The 19382-nt window shown below is 35.5% G+C and overlaps 1 protein-coding gene across 1 annotated transcript in view; it reads left to right on the top strand.

The window, feature by feature from the left end:
- The window catches only part of LOC123541503 (uncharacterized), a 45575-nt gene that overhangs the window by 16061 nt on the left and 10132 nt on the right, over positions 1-19382 (top strand). The window lies entirely within an intron of this gene.

Below are 19382 nucleotides of genomic sequence, written 5' to 3'. Positions count from 1 at the left end.
TACTTAAAACATTTATATTTAATTTTGCTCTAGCAAAATACCTCGGCAAAGATAATAAATTTGCGTAACGGCCGACTGGCTTATTTAATCGAATCCGCACATAAAATAATTACTTTAAATTAACAACACATATTACACAATACAGCATAAGCTGTTACCGCTAATTAACAAGAGGTACAAACACGATAATCTGACGCTGCATTGTTTATCAATCATCTATATTACATACGGATGATAACCACGTGTCAGTCCGCGCGTGGCGTGATTGACATCTGTCAGTAGCTAATTAACATACGACGCTCCACCTACTGTCATACTTACGCTGGTGTCGACAAACAGTATGAAGTTCACTGGGATTTTGATTGACAAGGGACAGAGCTTTCGAACTGGTTACGCATCAAAGAGTATTACCGCGAGACAAGCAGACGCCCACGGCATATTATGTGCGGGTCAGATACGAGTTTTTATCGATTTTCGCTGGTCAAAACCGGAACCTCGGGTCCACTGAACGGTTTTCTAACATTTTTCTACTATTTCTAAAGGTTTTCACACCCATTGAAAATTGTGAAAGACCGTCTGCAATTGTGAACGGGTCCGATATTCGGTCGGGAAAATCGCTGTGAGTAATCTCCATTGCTTTGTTTACGATTTTGGAGGGGGGAATTTTGGACGTAGGGGAATTTCGACTGCGGTAGGGGAAATCCTTGGCTATGGGGGAAATCCTCGGCTGGGGGACGAGGCCGATATTCGGCCTCTGCTATAGAATAAAAAAAACCCCTGATCCCTGAATTAAGATAAATCTATTTAGCTCTTATGACAATTCAAATAAGTATGACCATGGGTCAGACATATTCCAATCAGTATGACCCTGGGTCATTCATATTTACTAGAGATAGACCCTAACATTTTCATTGATAGAAAATACGTTAAATAAAGTCTAGAAATTGATTTCCAAGTCCTTGAAATTAACAAAAATGATTTCACAAATGTTTAATGTATGATAATTTTGCTAATATCAATAACAGAAATTTTAATATTTAATTCAAAGTTGTGATCCGCAAAGAATGTCAACTCTTGCCTAAGAGATATCTATTAGTTTACTTCCCTTGCAATTACACAATAGAGTAGAAAACGAAAGCGGTTTAAGACACAATATTATACATTTTTGCACAACAAAATCGTTTAGGAATTATTAATATGTGTTTGATTTACCCCTGAAACACTGGTTCCTATGATTTTGTCAACTTATTTATGGTAAAAATTAACTTTTAACAAGCCGATAATAAAATGAAATACCAGTAAGTATTTTATAGTGCAGATAGTACAGTTTTGCTTGTATCAAAGCAGGGTTTTTTCTTGCTGTTTTGGGAACATAGCCTATACCCTAAGCATTGGGAATTTTGACGAGACCCATAGGATATAGTAAGGATGTATTTAGGCACTTTCTCATACGTATTTTTCACATTGTACAACCTCTTCAACAAACTGCCATTACAAAATTGTCTATAATATTTGTGCAATTTTGCTGATTTTATTTCTCAGAATGTAGATGAGGAATTTTTGCACTCATTTTGGGAAAAATACATACTTTTTGGCATTGGGAATAGAGCCCAATAACGGCTATAAAAACAGCTGAAAAAAAAACCCTGCAAAGTGTCACAATAGAAGCACTTTTGTATACAGAACACCTGGTAGGATTAGTATATTGATCTCTGTTTCCTATGCCTATATCTATACGCCCGAAGGGACGTATTATGTTATGGTCCCGGTGTCCGTCCGTCTGTCCGTCCGTCCGTCAGCAGTTTCGTGTCAGTTCTGTAACTCTTGAACCCCTTGAAGGATTTCAAAGAAACTTGACACAAAAGTTCATTACACCAAGACGCCATGCAGAGCGCATGTTTTGGAGGTATCATTTCAAGGTCAAGGTCACACATAGGGGTCAAAGGTCATATGAGTGTGCTCTGTAACTCTTGAACTGCTTGAATGATTTCAAAGAAACTTGGCACAAATGTTCACCACACTGAGGCGACGTGCAGAGCGCATGTTTTGTTTGACTCGCTTCAAGGTCAAGGTCACACTTAGGGGTCAAAGGTCATATATGACTGCTTTGTGTTTATTGCTCTGCATTGCAGTGCTCGTTTTTATTTTGCAGATCCTTTTTTGTTCTCTTACAATAATTTTTGTTTTTGAATTACTTCCCTTTTTTGTTACTATAAATAGCTTATTTCAGGGGTGTAAAATTCCACTCGCCTGCTCGCATTGGCAGTTTAAGTCTTGATAGGATGAGTGGACCTCGCTGTATACTCGACCGATTGGGCGGAAGGTTTTTATGTCATACTTTTAATGAAATTCAGAAATTACATCCCGAAAAACGTCAGCAAGCTTTGGGATGGTTCAGTTGCTACTATGATTGACTGGAATTTTCCAGCGAATCGTAAAGATATCAAAACGTCATGCCGGTAATTTCCCATTCCGAGAGAAATGATAAGGTATTCCAGCCCATTGTTACATCACTGACTTCAGCTGTCAATTTAGATAAGTTCATGTAAGGTCAGGCAGAGTTAATCTTAGACATTAGGCACATTAGTATTTGATTCTTATACATGTATATTTATAGATTGGCATTTAAACAGAAAATAAATCTAGTAAAACCCGCAACCATCAGACATCTCAAGACTTTGATTAACATTATCGCTTCAGTTTTTCAATACCGCTTGAGAAGTGATACAATTTGAATTCTATTAAGATTTCAGTAAAATATCGATTTTACAGATTTGTATAAAAACGGTCGAATTTTCATATAATCATTTGTTAAATTACAAACAGCGCGATCTTAATTACTTATTTCTTTTTAGGAGAAAACAAGTGATACATACTATGGGCATAAAATTCAATTTAAACCTTTGACCAGAAAGAACAAAAAACAGAATAAAAAAATCTTAAATAATGAAAAAGCAGCAATAATTTAAAAACATTCAGTAAAACGATTTTTTTTTTTGGTAAAAAGTTTTCTGTTAGTGCGGCAGAATAGGTTACGTGACCTCGTGGACGTAAATGATGTTGTTGCGGTTTTTAATAAGTTTTAAATAAATCTTTGTACATGTATTTTTGATAAAATATTCTTCGCAATTCCTTGGATTAGACAGTGATGTGTCACATGGCGCTAAAACTGTAATATGACGTAATGCCATGACAATCTCGTGCAACAGTACAGCTTTGATCTCTACTTCAGATGTCGTAATACCGACACACTTAGTTTAGCTCTTTGAGAGGATGTTAATTGATGATGAAAACAAGGCCAATTACTTAGTTTATCAACAGAATAATTACCGATGATCGTCAGTTTTTTTTTTTCGCTTTCAAGACGGGTAGGTGTATGATGATTATTGTGTCCATATTTTTAAGACTTTTTTCAAAATAATTACTTTTCGCGAAATAAGTCTTGAGAAAATGAAAATAACTGATATTTAATACTTTCCACACACTTTGGGAAACTAAGGCAGGGGTTAGACTGTATTATTACTACGACGCAGTTATTATGAAATACAACTTGATGGTGATGACAAAATTAGTGAAAGAAAAAGAAAAATTTCTGGTGTGAAAAGGAAATTTAAGAGTAACAAAAATGAATAATCAAAAAGGAAACGTAGTGTACGAGCCGTGTGTTTTATTTGAAATTTGCTTGTTCTACATAATACTCCTTCCATAAAACGTGACAGTATTAAAATGTCAGTTATTAGGGCGAGTGACTGTTCACTAAGGGCGAGTAGATTTTACTAGCTACTAGTCCCGCAAGGCGAGTTGTGTGAAAAAGAATTTTACACCCCTGCATTTTGAAACTTTTTTATTATTGGCCGTAGGGAAAAACCGAGACCACTTTTCTGTGGTACAACATGGATGATACATCCAATTATTAGATGTATTTTGACATAACTTTAACTGGTAAGAATTTTTTTGTGGACTTAGAATTTTTTTTTTTCGAATTTCTTCTTTTTTGTTGTTCCTGTCCTTTGGGCTTCAACAGTCAAGTTTTTTATTCGCCCGAAGGGACGTATTATGTTATGACGCTGGTGTCCGTCTGTCTGTCCGTCTGTCCGTTAGCAATTTCGTGTCCGCTCTGTAACTATTTAACCCCTTGAAGGATTTCAGGGAAACTTTACACAAATGTTCACCACACCGAGACGATGTGCAGAGCGCATGTTTTGGATGTCTCGCTTCAAGGTCAAGGTCACACTTAGGAGTCAAAGGTCATATCACTTTGTTTCGTGTCCGCTCTGTAACTCTTGAACCCCCTGAAGGATTTCAAAGAAACTTGACACAAATGTTCACCACACCAAGACGACATGCAGAGCGCATGTTCCGGATGACTTGCTTGAAGGTCAAGGTCACACTTAGGGGTCAAAAGTCATGTCAGTTTGTTTCGTGTCCGCTCTGTAACTCTTGAACTGCTGGAAGGATTTCAAAGAAACTTGGCAGAAATGTTCACCACATTGTAACGATGTGCAGAGCGCATGTTCCGGATGACTCGCTTCAAGGTCAAGGTCACACTTAAGGGTCAAAGGTCATATATGACTTTGCTTTGTGTACATTGCTCTGCATTGCAGTGCTCTTGTTTTTATTTGGCAGATCTCTTTTTTGTACTTAAAATAATTTTTTTTTTAATTACTTCCCTTTTATGTTACTTTAAATAGCTTATTTTGAAACTTTTTTATTATTGGCCGTAGGGAAAAACCGAGACCACTTTTCTGTGGTACAACATGGATGGTACCTCCAATTTTAAGGTGATTTTTTACATACCTGTACCTGATAAGGATTTTTTTGTAGACTTTGAATATTTTTTTTGTGGACTTAGATTTGTTTTTGAAGTTTTCCTTTTGTTGTTCCAGTCCTTTGGGGCTACAACAGTCAAGTTCTTAAAATTTTGCTCCCATCCTATGATGTAAGCCTTCGGGCGTATATTGCACCGCTTAGCGACGCTCTTGTTAAATTTTGCTCCCATCCTCTGATGTAACCCTTCGGGTGTATATTGCCCCGCTTGGCAGCGCTCTTGTAACAATTAGTATGACCCTGGGTTAGACATATTCCAATTAGTTCTAAGACAATTTCGAATTAGTACGACCCTCAGTTATAGCAGCCATCTTTAGTACAGCCCTGGGTCAGACATATTCCAATTAGTATGACCCTGGGTCGGATATATTCTATAAGCTTTAAGACAATTCCAATTTAGTATGACCCTCAGTTACAGCAGCCATCTTTAGTACGACCCAGGGTTGGACATATTCCAATTAGTATGACCCTGGGTCGTACTAAATTGAAATAACTTAAAGACATATTATTTAGTTTTCAAAACAATTGAATTAGTATGACTCTAGGATCATACTAAATACCACAATGTACGAAATTCACTGAACAATCAGGTGTTACATTTTCTTGTACATAATCGTCTATATTTAGAGGCCACCTTAGGTAAAATGAAATAAAATCTTGAAATCTTGAAAACTGTTATCATAAAATGTCGCTTTCAAGTTTATTTGATCGTGTGAGGAATATAGTATATAGTGTACTTTTAATACGCATACACAAAATTGTGTAATTGATCAATCTATTGATTATTTGCTAATGAGGCTTAATTAGCTGCTTTAAAACATTAACGCGCATATGTACCAGGTTCCAAGCTTATCAGATGGCCAGGTTATCAGATCCTTAAGGTTGTTCTGCATGTTTGATCGAAATTTTTTCTACAATGTAGAATTTGATTAAACTCCGATTTTTTCAAAACTTCAAAATGTACCTAGAAAATTTAGCAAATAAAAAAAATGGGGTCGTGTGCTTGATTTTTTGCTAGACTGATTTAAAATACAGTATTTCATAATGGGAGTCTATTATGGGAAAATCTTAACTTTCATAACTTTTTCGAGAATAGAAATTTTTCTACAATGTAGATTTTGATGAAACTTCTCACAGTTCTAAATAAACTTATAGGTCCATGTGCTTATTTTGGAGATATTTGACCAAGATTAATTTGAACCGGACATTTCATGCTAATTTTAAGACATTTTTTTGAATTTTTTAACATGACATTATGTTTTAATATCATATTTTGACTTTAGAAATTTAGCAATAGTGCCATTGTAATAAATTTTCTCACAGATTTTGATTAAATCATAAAACTATTTTCATTTTTAGCTCATCTGATTTTTTGAAAAAAAATGATGAGTTATTGTCATCACTTGAGCGGTTGTCGGCGTCGGCGTCGGCGTCGGCGTCTGCGTCGGCGTTGCCTGGTTAAGTTTTATGTTTAGGTCAGCTTTTCTCCTAAACTATCAAAGCTATTGCTTTGAAACTTGGAATACTTGTTCACCATCATAAGCTGACCCTGTATAGCAAGAAACATAACTCCATCTTGCTTTTTGCAAGATTTATGGCCCCTTTTGTACTTAGAAAATATCAGATTTCTTGGTTAAGTTTTATGTTTAGGTCAACTTTTCTCCTAAACTATCAAAGCTATTGCTTTGAAACTTGGAATACTTGTTCACCATCATAAGCAGACCCTGTACGTCAAGAATCATAACTCCATCTTGCTTTTTGCAAGATTTATTGCCCCTTTTGGACTTAGAAAATCAGTTTTCTTGGTTAAGTTTTATGTTTAGGTCAGCTTTTATCCTAAACTATCAAAGCTATTGCTTTAAAACTTGCAACACTTGTTTACCATCATAAGTTGACCCTGTATAGCAAGAAACATAACTCCGTCCTGCTTTTTGCAAGATTTATGGCCCCTTTTTGACTTAGAAAATATCAGATTTCTTGGTTAAGTTTTATGTTTAGGTCAACTTTTTCTCTTAAACTATCAAAGCTATTGCTTTGAAACTTGCAACACTTGTTCACCATCATAAGCTGACCCTGTACAGCAAGCAACATAACTCCATCCTGCTTTTTGCAATAATTATTGCCCCTTTTGGACTTAGAAAATCATTTTCTTGGTTGAGTATTAGGTTTAAGTCAACTTTTCTCATAAACTATTAAAGCTATTGCTTTAAAACTTGCAACAGTTTTTCACCATCATAAGTGGACACTGTACATCAAGAAACATAACTCTATCCTGCTTTTTGCAAGAATGATGGCCCTTTTTAGACTTAGAAAATCATGGGTAGGACAATATTTCTATTACACAAAAAAAATCAGATGAGCGTCAGCACCCGCAAGGCGGTGCGCTTGTTATATGCTTGAATCCAGGCTTTATTCAACATTTTCGGGATAAATGATGTAACACCATCATTTCCAGTTTATCAAACGTGCAGAACTACCTTAATTGTACGTCATGCTGACAACAAGCCTGAAATTTCCAAATCAAAATTGATTCTCCAGCTGACCTTTGTCCTAGAACTGGAGGGTTAAATGATTTAAGCCAGTATCTGAAGAGAATGTGTATATAGCCATGTACCTGATCACTGCAACAATCACTATAAAGATTATTATCATTGGTTGCAAAAAAGGAAAAATGTTACATAAGCAAGATCAAATGAATAGAATGGAATACAAATACCATAAAAATTATATATAATAAAACATAATGTTTGTTATAATACACTGAAAAAAAAAATGCATTATTTACTTATTTAGTTTGATGTCTTTTCATTGGACCACATTGGATTACCATATTGTAAATTGGCTCTGCCAAATATGTCATCCACTATAAATAAAGTCCTTACTTACTTACTTACTAAATTATTCTAGAATATAGTGGTAATACATCTTTCATTCTTTTTGAAATTGAAATGAAGAAAAAAAACTTCATCATTTTTGTCAATTTGAAATCTGGTTTTATATTTGTTATGAAATGACCTTGGGTCTTCCTCCATCAAAGCTGGACAGTACGACCTATAATTATGTCTCCCACCACCCCTCTGGGGGAGACATATTGTTTTTGCTCTGTCCGTCCGTACGTCACACTTTATTTCCATTCAGTAACTGGAGAACCATTTGATCTAGAACCTTCAAACTTAATAGGGTTATAGGGCTGCTGGAGTAGATGACCCCTGTTGTTTTTGGGGTCACTCCATCAAAGGTCAAGGTCACAGGGGCCTGAACATTAAAAACCACTTGACCCAGAACGTTGTAACTTCATAGGTTGTTTGGTCATGCAGAGTAGATGACTCCTATTGATTTTGAGGTTACTTTGTTAAAGGTCAAGGTCACATGGGCATGAACATGGAAAACCGTTTCGGACCATTAACTAGAGAACCTCTTGATCCAGAATGTTGAAACTTCATAGGATGATTGTTCAAGCAGAGTTAATGACCCCTATTGTTTTTCTTTGGGGTCACTCTGTTAAAGGTCAAGGTCCCAGGAGCCTGAACATGGAAAACCGTTTCTTGAAAATAACTTCAGAATCTCTCGACCAGAATGTTGAAACTTCATAGGATGACTGTTCATGCAGAATTAATGACCCCTATTGTTTTTGGGGTCAGTCTGTTAAAGGTCAGGGTCACAGGGCTTGAACATGGATAGCTATTTCCAATCAATAACTTGAGACCCTCTTGATCCAGAATGTTGAAACTTCATAGGATGATTGGACATGCAGAGTAGATGACCCCTATCAATTTTGGGGTCACTCTGTTAAAGGTCATGGTCACAGGAGCCTGAACATGGAAAACAATTTCTGATCAATAGCTTGAGAACTACTTGACCCAAAATGTTGAAAGTTCATAGGATGATTGAACATGCAGCGTAGATGACCCTTATTGATTTTTTGGTCAGTCTATTAAAGGTCACAGGGGCCTGGTCATGTAAAATCATTTCCGGAAAATAACTTGAGAACTACTTGACCTAGAATGTTGAAACTTAATAGGATGATTGGACATGCAGAGTAGATGCCCCCTATTTATTTTGGGGTCCCTTGATCAAAGGTCAAAGTCACAGGAGCCTGAACAGTGACTTTAGAACCACTAGGCCAAGAGTGTTGAAACTTAGCAGGATGACTTGACATGCCAAGTAGTTGATCTCTATTGCAGACAACCATCCGTGTGTCTTTCACCTTTGCTCCTGACCCCTATTGACTTCTTGCCTATAGGACTTTGCATTGGGGGAGATATGCGCTTTTTTACAGAAGCAATTTCTAGTTGTGTTGGTGCAACATTAAACTCATCAAAAAAAACAACAAAAAAACATTCTGTGGTCATGTGGCCAAATTTTATTACCTCAACTATAAAACAATTGCATGTGTTTTATGCTTATCACTGATTTTATCAGTAAACAAGAGGGCCATGAAGGCCCTGTATCGCACACCTGACCTATTGACCTAAAGCTCATCAAGATTAACATTCTGACCAAGTTTCATTAAGTTATGGTCAGAAAGGTGATCTCTAAAATGTTAACTAGATTTTCCTTTGATTTGACCAGGTGACCTAGTTTCTAACTAGGTCACCTGGTCAGTTTTTGATGCTCACTTGTGAAATGAAATTGATATTTCACTGAAAGAAACAAATATCCTCTATATAATCATCAGATGCATATGTGGTTACATACCTCATAACTCTGATAGTATTTTTGACAGAATTATGCCCCTTTTGTACTTTTTTTGCACATTACACTTCCTAGGATATTACTTTAATGCAATATAAGATAAGGACTTGTAACTTAAAATGTATCTTTATCACCATCATCTGCATGACTTTGTTTGGTAACAATCGCCAAAATTTGACCAAATTTTATTTTATACTTAAATGTTTTAACAAACTTTGTTTTCTGGACATAACTTTAGTACTATATCAGATAATGACTTCAAACTCAAAATATATCTTTACCATCATCATCTGCATTTGTTGTAACAATCCTAATTTGTGTATTTGATGGAATTATGCCCCTTGTTGTATCTTCCTTTTCAGACATGTATTCATTTTACTGTCAAATCCCTGAAAAGTAGAGTGCGCTGTCTTACGTACAGCTGTTTACATGCTTGTAAGCAGTGTAAACATTTGTATTTTAATTTGTTGTACCAAAGATATTTTTGTTCAATGCTGGATTTCTTCTTTCACTTTAAATGCAGCCGGAGATCAATATCCCAATGTGTTCACATGTTCACAGCAATATGCTGTTCTCCCATAAGATGTCATCCAGTATCTGTGACACTACATCGTCACTAACAGATAACTCTCTTTGTTGAACTGCAAAATATTCCACTTGTGCTGCAACAATGCTTTTTGGGACCTCTTTTATCCCCTCTTAAATCACTCTATCAAGCATTTTCACGGTTCTGCGGAGGCCCCGTTATTGCGAGAATCTCGCGTTAAAAATAAGAATGTCACACTAAAATAGGTCTAGAAGCGTCAGTTGTTGCGTTTCGAAAAGTTGGGGGTGAAGGTCCTTATGGGACAACAGGAAGTAAGTACGAATCGTACCGTATCGGAATAGAAGTTTCCCCCAAAAACGTCATTTTGATCAACAATGAACAGTTTTTAAAGGTGGATAATCAGATTTTGGCCATGTAACGGATTTGTTCGAAACTTTAGCATCTGATCATTTACACTCATTTATGTTCACTTAACACTTGATACAAATTAGATTTTCACTGGAGGTATTTTTAAAATTTCATTTTCCTATCCAGGTTGCCCAACCAAGATAGAGTTATTTTATCATAAGTATAAATTTGATAAACATACTTTAAATGTATAAATATTAGACATATTGTAATATATTTGTAAAATATTTGCATTAAAAATTATGTATTTAGATGGAATTCATTAGAAACGCAAGTTTGAAAAATTATTATTACCTCCCTTTGCCTGTCTTGGTTGCGCAACCAAGATAGATTGGAAATAAATGAATTCAGAAGCTACACACAGCTTTTAAACTTGCATTTTGGTCCAGATTGTTCAATAGTTGATATGTCTATCAAATGCAAATGTAAAACTAGACCTATCTGCTGACAAGAAAGGCATTCATATTTCACGGTCTAGTACTGGTAGTACTTGTACAAGTAGCTTCATAGAACCCCATAGAAAACACAAACCCTGTATTGTTAATCTTTCCCCACCCACTGACAGTGGCCACTGTCTCGGCAGGTGAAATTGAAAGTGAGTCTGTTAGCTGCTTAAAATCTGTCAACCAGTTCAGTCATTGCCTCCAAAATTGAAAATGTGTCACAAAATTAAACCACAAAGGGCACAGAAAAATCAAATGAAGCCAAGAAGGAAAGTATCTCCAAATTTCAGGAGAGTTGATTTTAAGAATATCAATGGTTGGACTAGCTAAAATAAAAATTTCAGTTTTAGCGATGTTACTGTCTTTATTTTTATTGTTTAAAAGTTGTTGTCCCCAAGACTTTGAAAAAGATTTAAGTCCACACATTTTTCATACAAAGGGGAAATGTGTCCCCACCATTTTTGATCCTCCTCAGAACCCTGCATTTTGACTGAATTATGGCCCCTTTTCGACTTAGAATATGCTTATTGTAAAGTTAAAGTTTGCATACCACCCCAAATATTTTCAAAGTCCATTTAGATATTGCTCTCATATTTTGCATACTTGTTTATCATCTTGACACTAGTCTGTAAGAAGGAGCAGATAACTCTATCAAGCATTTTGACTGAATTATGGCCCCTTTTCGACTTAGAATATGCTTATTGTAATGTTAAAGTTTGCGTACCACCCCAAATATTTTCAAAGTCCATTTAGATATTGCTTTCATATTTTGCATACTTGTTCACCATCATGACCTCAGTCTGTAAGAAGAAGGAGGCAAATCTGTCATGCATTTTGACTGAATTATGGCCCCTTTTCGACTTAGAATATGCTTATTGTAATGTTAAAGTTTGCGTACCACCCCAAATATTTTCAAAGAAGGAAAAGGAGGGGGGTGGGATGAGGGGGCTGTGTTGGGGTCTGTAACTCACTATCCAACCTAATTCTATAATAAATTGGCCATCTCTTGGTTTTACCAAATGGGACTGTTTTGTCTAGCATCAATACCCTTTACTTTAATGACTTTATACTAATGCAGATGTAACCTGTAACCATTCCTCATCTTCAGACATCACCTGACCTCAGTTTGACGTTGACCTTGACCTCATTTTGGACTTAGGTTGCTTTATATGGGCCACCTCTTGGTTAACCAAATTGGGCCGTTTTGTGTAGCATCAATACCCTTTACTAGAATGACTTGATACTAATGCATATGTAACCTGTAACCATTCCTCATCTTCTGACATCACCTGACCTCAGTTTGACCTTGACCTCATTTTGGACTTAGGTTGCTTTATATGGGCCACCTCTTGGTTAACCAAATCGGACTGTTTCATCTAGCATCAATATCCCTTACTAGAAAGACTTGATACTAATGCAGATGTAACCTATTACCATTCCTCATCTTCAGACATCACCTGGCCTCAGTTTGACCTTGACCTTGTTTTGGACTTAGGTTGCTTTGTATCGACTAGGATGCCACAGGGAGCATCAAGCATTTATTGAACGCAGCTTCTTGTTTTTACTTAAGATTTTGGTTAAGATTTTATTTAAAGCCCAATATTTCGGATACTATCAAAGGTATTGACTTGAAACTAGGAATATTTCATTTCTACCAACACATATATAAGAAGGTCAATCCTCGTAACTATTTTTTGATCTTTGAAATTTTTGTTTGCAAGTTTATATCTACTAATAAACTTTGATAATGTGGCATTTGACCTAAATACAATCAACACTGTTTAATTTCCAATACAGGTAAAACCATATTTGCTTTACAATAGATCTATGATGGATTATCATTGAATACCCCTGGACTTATTGGACTCAACTGCCACTTTATCAAAGTTTATACAAATGTATGTACAATACTATAGTAAGTATGGGATTGAAACATCACACACGGTCTTCCATGTAAATAGTCAGTGTCATTATAATAAGACCCATAACTCTGTCATGCAAGTTTCCTAAATTATCCTGAGTTTATGTTTTGACAGCAGCTATTGAAGCTATTTTAAATATCAGTTACAAATGTCATTCACTTGTTCAGTGACTAGGAAATAATTTTGTCCATGGGACAATGGCCTACCATACACAATAAATTGAGATATTTAAAAAATTTATGTGACATTCAGAAATTTCTATGGGACAGTTGTGACTTCCGTACTAGGAATTGGCACTGTAGTGTGTATTTACTTCAAATTAAATACAAGTGTACAACTGTAATAGCTCACAGCTTTAATGTCAATAAAGTTCAAAGTAGTTTACATTTGATACTGGGTAATTCAGAGTTAGTTTACTCTACTTGCCTGGTAGTAGGGCTGTCATTGATTGGGTCTTAGGCATATCGACGATACCGATATATCAGAAGACAAATATCGATGATACATCGATATATCGATTATTAAGTTAGATTAACAACCTATTTGTTCATATGCACCTGTAAGTGCTATTTTTAGTTTTATTGCCTACTTTTCATACTACTGTTTGATTGTGCTGTATTTGTATTTATGAAAATAAAAGAAACAAATAAAAATAAATAAAATCTTTCATTTTTATTTTGCCTTCACTTCTCTTTTGCATTGATCTAAATTTACAACTTTGTAAGCTTAATTGTTTTTGAGGGTCTGAGTGTTTATCTGGATAGTTTTTTCTCTCTGTAAAATATCGATTTTTGAAAATGGGAATCGATAATTGATCGACAAAAAAATATTGTTGATACATCGATATTGTTTCTATTGATGACAGCCCTACCTGGTAGAACTGACAGTACTCCTTTATACCTCTGATAATAAATGTAAGTCTTCCGAACAATGCTCTAATCATACACTGGATAACATTCTTAACCCATACCCTGCTAAATTTCTACAATGAGCTCATCCATCTTTCACTTTGGACAGTACCATTAACTGTGAAAAGGAGTGCTTACCAAAATATACTGACTGAATGGCAAACAGTGTAGATCATGATCAGACTGCAAGGATGTGCAGGCTGATCATGATCTACACTGGTCACAAAGGCAGAATCAGTTGGTTACATTTCTTTACATATGATTTGCACTATTAAATAGTTTCAACCTTTTGCATATAATACTATTTAGCCATGTGACACAGGGCTCATCAGCACTTAAAACAAATCACTGCTTGTTTCAGTTATTTGTTTCCCTACTAGAAAAAAATGCATGTGCATGTCTATACTCCAACAAGTGTAGCTCTCCTCAAAAATTTTAAACCTGGAAACCAGTATAGATAATAATAATTTTCAAACATTCCTGAAATTCACTGTATTTAAGCATAATATGGTAAATTAAAAGAACCTTTGACAATTCAAATAGGTTTTTGACACTAGAAATGACTGCACTACGTAAAAAGATCTTTGATATTGGCACTGAATGCTTCACTCTTTGTGGCTGTGCTGTACAGCCCAGGAAAAGACTTAAAATTCAAACTCTCACACTTTTTCATCGTGTCAAAATTTATCACACAGTTCTACACCAAAAGTGAGAAGTATAAGATTATTTTAAGGTATTAGATCACTAATAGAGAACCTCCTTTTTGAAGAGTATTCAATTCCTGCAATAAACCTACTTTTACTGCAATTCTTAGGGGGGCGTAGGTTCAAGCCCTACAGGAACCAATTTTTTTTTTCTTTATTTTCCTTTTTTACTAGTAAGTTTTTACTTCTTTCAAGACTTATTATTGATGTTTTGTACAAAAATGGAAAAAAATGAATCTTATAAGTGATTTCTTGGTGTTCGAAGAGAATTTACTACTTAAACAGAAGGGGTAGAGTTACACATCTTTTAAAAATATTGAGTTACGCACGGTGAAAGTTCTCTATTTTGCTTTCACTCTTAGATTATATATTGTGGAAGAAATTTAGGTAGGTTTTACGTCTTCCCTAAGGTTATTTTTAAATGGAGTAAGCAAAATTCGAACCAGAAACACATCATTCGACCTTATTTTTTCAATGTTGAAGTATGAATTCTGTCTCGTTAAATCTGTTTACTTGAGGCAACATATAAAAAAAATTATATTGACAGTTTTATTTCGTGTTTTAGAATCGTTTACTAATAGTTTGATGTTTCTTCCATTGAAATTAATGGTAAAATGAGTTCTCTGCAAACGTTTTGGATAGTGGCTATCACTTTGAAATTTGTCTCTATTTGAGCTTGAGGAGATACCATAAATTATTCAAAATTTATAAATAAAAAACGGCACGGTAAAAGTTGTTTAAAATTTGCAAAATAATGCAAAACACGGTTACCTTTCAGAATATACCAAGCAAAGGCCATTTTGTAAACATTACTAATAGTGACCTAATACCTTAACTCTACACCACTGCCTTGATATGTCCTGGGATTTTCTTTCACTCTGCAAATCTGCAATACAAACACATTTCTATTCCTAGTTTATTTGTTTATGTCATATGATATACTTCCACTGACACCAATATCACTCTGGTGGGGGATACAGGGCCATCTTGTTTCCATTTGTCTAAAATTCCGTGGTAATATTTTGACCCTATACTTCATTCAACAGACAGCTCTTGTTTCATAGACATTAAAGTGTAGGCTTGAATTCAATACTTATTAGCTCACCAGAGCCAAAGGCTCAAGGTGAGCTTACTTGACCGCTCAGTGTCTGTTGTCCATTATGCGGTGTCCATCATCAGTCGTCCCGTCTGTCAACAATTTCTAAATAAATTTTCTTCTTAAAAATCACTGGGCAGAATTACCCCAAACTTCATAGGAATGATCCTTGGGTGGTCCCCTTTCAAAATTGTTAAAAGAATTGAATTCCATACAGAACTCTGGTTGCCATGGCAATGAAAAGGAAAAACTTAAAAATCTTGTCCAAACCGCAGGTCATAGGACTTTCATATTTGGTATGTAGCATCATATAGTTGTCCTCTACCAAGATTGTTCAAATTATTCCCCTAGGGTCAAATATGGCTCCGTCCAGTGCTCACATGGTTTACATGGACTTATATAGGAAAAATTCTGAAAATCTTCTTGTCCAAAACCACAAGGCGTAGAGCCTTGATATTAGCATGTGACATCTAATGGTCCTCTATATGGATTGTTCAAAGTATGCCCCTTGGGAGAAAAGAGGCCCCGCCCTAGGAGTCGCAAATTTTACAAAGACTTGTATAGGAAAAACATTTAAAAATCTTCTTCTCTGAAACCACAAGACCTAGGCCTTTGGTATTTGGTTTGTAGCATTTCCTTGTGGTCCTCTATCAAAACTGTTCAAATTATGCCCCTTGGGTGAAGAGGCCCTGCCCTGGGGGTCCCAAGTTTTACATATATAGGAAAAAAAACTTAAGATCTTCTTGCCTGAAAGTATAAAGCCTAGGCCTTTGATATCTGGTATGTAGCATTGCCTAGTGGTCCTTTACCAAGATTATTCAAATTATGCCCATGGAGTGAAAAGAGGCCCTGCTCTGGGTTACTCGTTATATGTAGGGTTGAATACCGGTTCCTGGTATCGGTACAATACCCAATAATCACTTCGAAAAGTACCGGTATATACCGTTTCGTAAAAGAACCGGTTCCGATTTCGGTATTTCCATAAAAGTAAAAACAAAATTCTTACGAAATCTGCAGCAAAATAAAGCAGAAATTTAAGCAAATAGCGTAATTCAACGCGATCGACATTGTTTACTGTGATACCACTCAGAATAACATCCCTTGACATGGAGAGCTAACCAGCGAATAGTTTCGTATGCTAAATATTACCTGAAATACTTCTTTTCCCGTCGTTTTAAACAACGTAAACCAATACTTAATTTCAAAATATACGACACTATTTTTCTTTGTAGTTTTCTTTTAAAACCAATGAAAAAAAATGATGTAAATAAAAAATTACGAGACTAAGCTGTAACCTACGTAAACAAATAATCGGTTTTCGCGAACCATTAGAAATAATGTTATTGTTGGAATGTTCGTTTCAACTGTTTTGAAGGTTATTGTTCAATTAAAAATGTGTTGCAAAGTGTTTCACTTTAAAAACATTACCAGTCAACCTAGTGAGAATGACTTGTTAGAGGGGTAATTAACAGTTCTAGACAGTATACTGAGCTTTAAAAGCACTGCTACAGTAAGAGTATTCATAGATTTAAATTGCATAGTGAGCGAGGTATCTGCTCTAGAGATTTATTTTGGAAAACTTAGTCTGTAAGATATGCTTTATACTTTCATAATCTAATACATACAACATTCCATTAACAGACTTAAAATGTTTATTTATCACAGCAAATTTTCATGTATATCTACCTACATAGGTGTATATAATACTAAGCAAATCATTGCTTATGTAATTTACTACAAAGCATGGTATCGGTATCGGTATCGTTAAAAATACCGTATCGGTATCGGACTGCTTCGTCCTTAACGATATCCAACCCTAGTTATATGAGTTATATAGAAAAAAATACTTCAGAAATTATCTGATCATGTCCTTGTCTGTTTAATTAAAATTACATGATGACCCAAAGTAGGTGTCGTTTGACTGTAACCTTGACCTAATGACCTACTTTTTTTTTTCAAGATACAGTCTTGAAATTTGGATGACATACACAGTTTTGCACACCAGTCTTAAATAAAACTGACTTTTAGCGACCATGAATGTGACCTACAGACCTACTTTTTAGCTCACCTGAGTCTAAGGCTCATGGTGAGCTTTTGTGACCACTCAATGTATGTTGTCTGTCGTGGAAGGCTCATGGTGAGCTTTTGTGACTGTTCAATGTCCGTCGTGCGGTGTGTTTCCCGTCAACAATTACAAAATTACACCAAACTTCACAGGAATGATCCAGGTGGCCCCTTTCAAAATTGTTCAAAGAATTAAATTCTATGCAGAACTCTTGTTGCCATGGCAACCGAAAGGAAAAATTATAAAAATCCTCTTGTCCAAAACCATAAGGCGTAGAGCCTTGATATTTGGCATGTGACATCATCTTATGGTCCTCTATGAAGATTGTTCAAATTATGCCCCTGGGGTGAAAAGAGGCCCCTCCCTTAGACTTGTATAGGAAAAACATAAAAATCTTCTTGTCTAAAACCACAAGACCTAGGCCTTTGACATTTTGTATGTAGCATTACCTTGTGGTCCTCTACCATAATTATTCAGATTCTGACCCTGGGGTGAAAAGAGGCTCAGCCTCGGGTGGTCTCAAGTTTTACATAGGTTTATATAGGAGAAATTTTAAAAATCTTCTTGTGTAAAACCACAAGACCTAGGCCTTTGATATTTGGTATGTAGCATTACCTTGTGGTCCTGTACCAAAATTGTTCAAATTATGTCCCTGGGGTGAAAAGGCCCTGCCGTGGGGGTCTCAAGTTTTACATAGACTTATACATGAAAAAACTTTAAAGATCTTCTTGCCTTAAACTGCAAGGCCTAGGCTTTTGATATTTGGTATATTGCATTGCCGTGTAGTCCTCTACAAAAATTGTTCAAATTATGCCACTGGGGTGAAAAGGGTCCCAAATTTAACATAGACTTGAGAAACATGAGAAAAAAAATCTTTTTGTCTACAAGTTCAAGGCCTAGGCCTTTGATATTTGGTATGTAGCATTGCCTAGTAGATCTCTAGTAAGATTGTTTAAATTATTCCCCTAGGGTGAAAAGAGGCCCTGCCCTTGGTCACTTGTTATATGAGTTATATAGGAATAAATACTTAAAAATTATCGGATCATATTTCCTAGACTGTTTAATCATAATTACCTGATGACCCCAAGCGATTAGGTGTCACTTGATCGTGACCTTGACCTACTGACCTACTTGTTTTTTTAAGGTATTAGGCCCCTAATAGTAATGTTTAAAAAATGGCATTTGCTTTGTATATTCTTACAGTTGCCCGTGATTCGCAGTGTTGCAAAATTTATAAACTTTTACTGTGCCGTTTTTTATAAATTTTGTGTAATTTATGGTATTTCCTCAAGCTCAAGTAGAGACAAATTTCAAAATGATGGCCTTTATCTAAAACATTTGCAGAGAATTTATTATACCATTATTTTTTACGAAGAAACATCAAACTATTGGTTAACAATTATAAAACATAAAATAGAACAGTCAATATCATTTTTTCAAGGGTGTCTCAAGTTAACGGATTTAATGTGACCAGAGTTCTAACTCCCAACACCGTAAAATTAAGGTTGAATCCTACGGGTCTGTTTTGAATTTTGCTCACTTCATTCAAAAATAACCTTGGAGCAGAAGTAAAACCTACCTACATTTCTTCCACAATATGTAATCTAAAGAATGAAGGCAAAATAGAGAACTTTTACCATATGTAACTCAGTATTTTTAAAAATGTCGAACTCTACCCCTTCTGTTACAGAGGTAAATTTACTTCGAACAGCAAGAAATCGCTTATCAAATGAATTTTTTCCACTTTCGTACAATAAATCAATAACA

Source organism: Mercenaria mercenaria, chromosome 16 (assembly GCF_021730395.1).
Source record: "Mercenaria mercenaria strain notata chromosome 16, MADL_Memer_1, whole genome shotgun sequence".
Classification (NCBI taxonomy): Eukaryota; Metazoa; Mollusca; class Bivalvia; order Venerida; family Veneridae; genus Mercenaria; species Mercenaria mercenaria.
Note: the sequence above shows the minus strand (reverse complement) of the source record. Positions and strands in the feature narration are given on the sequence as shown.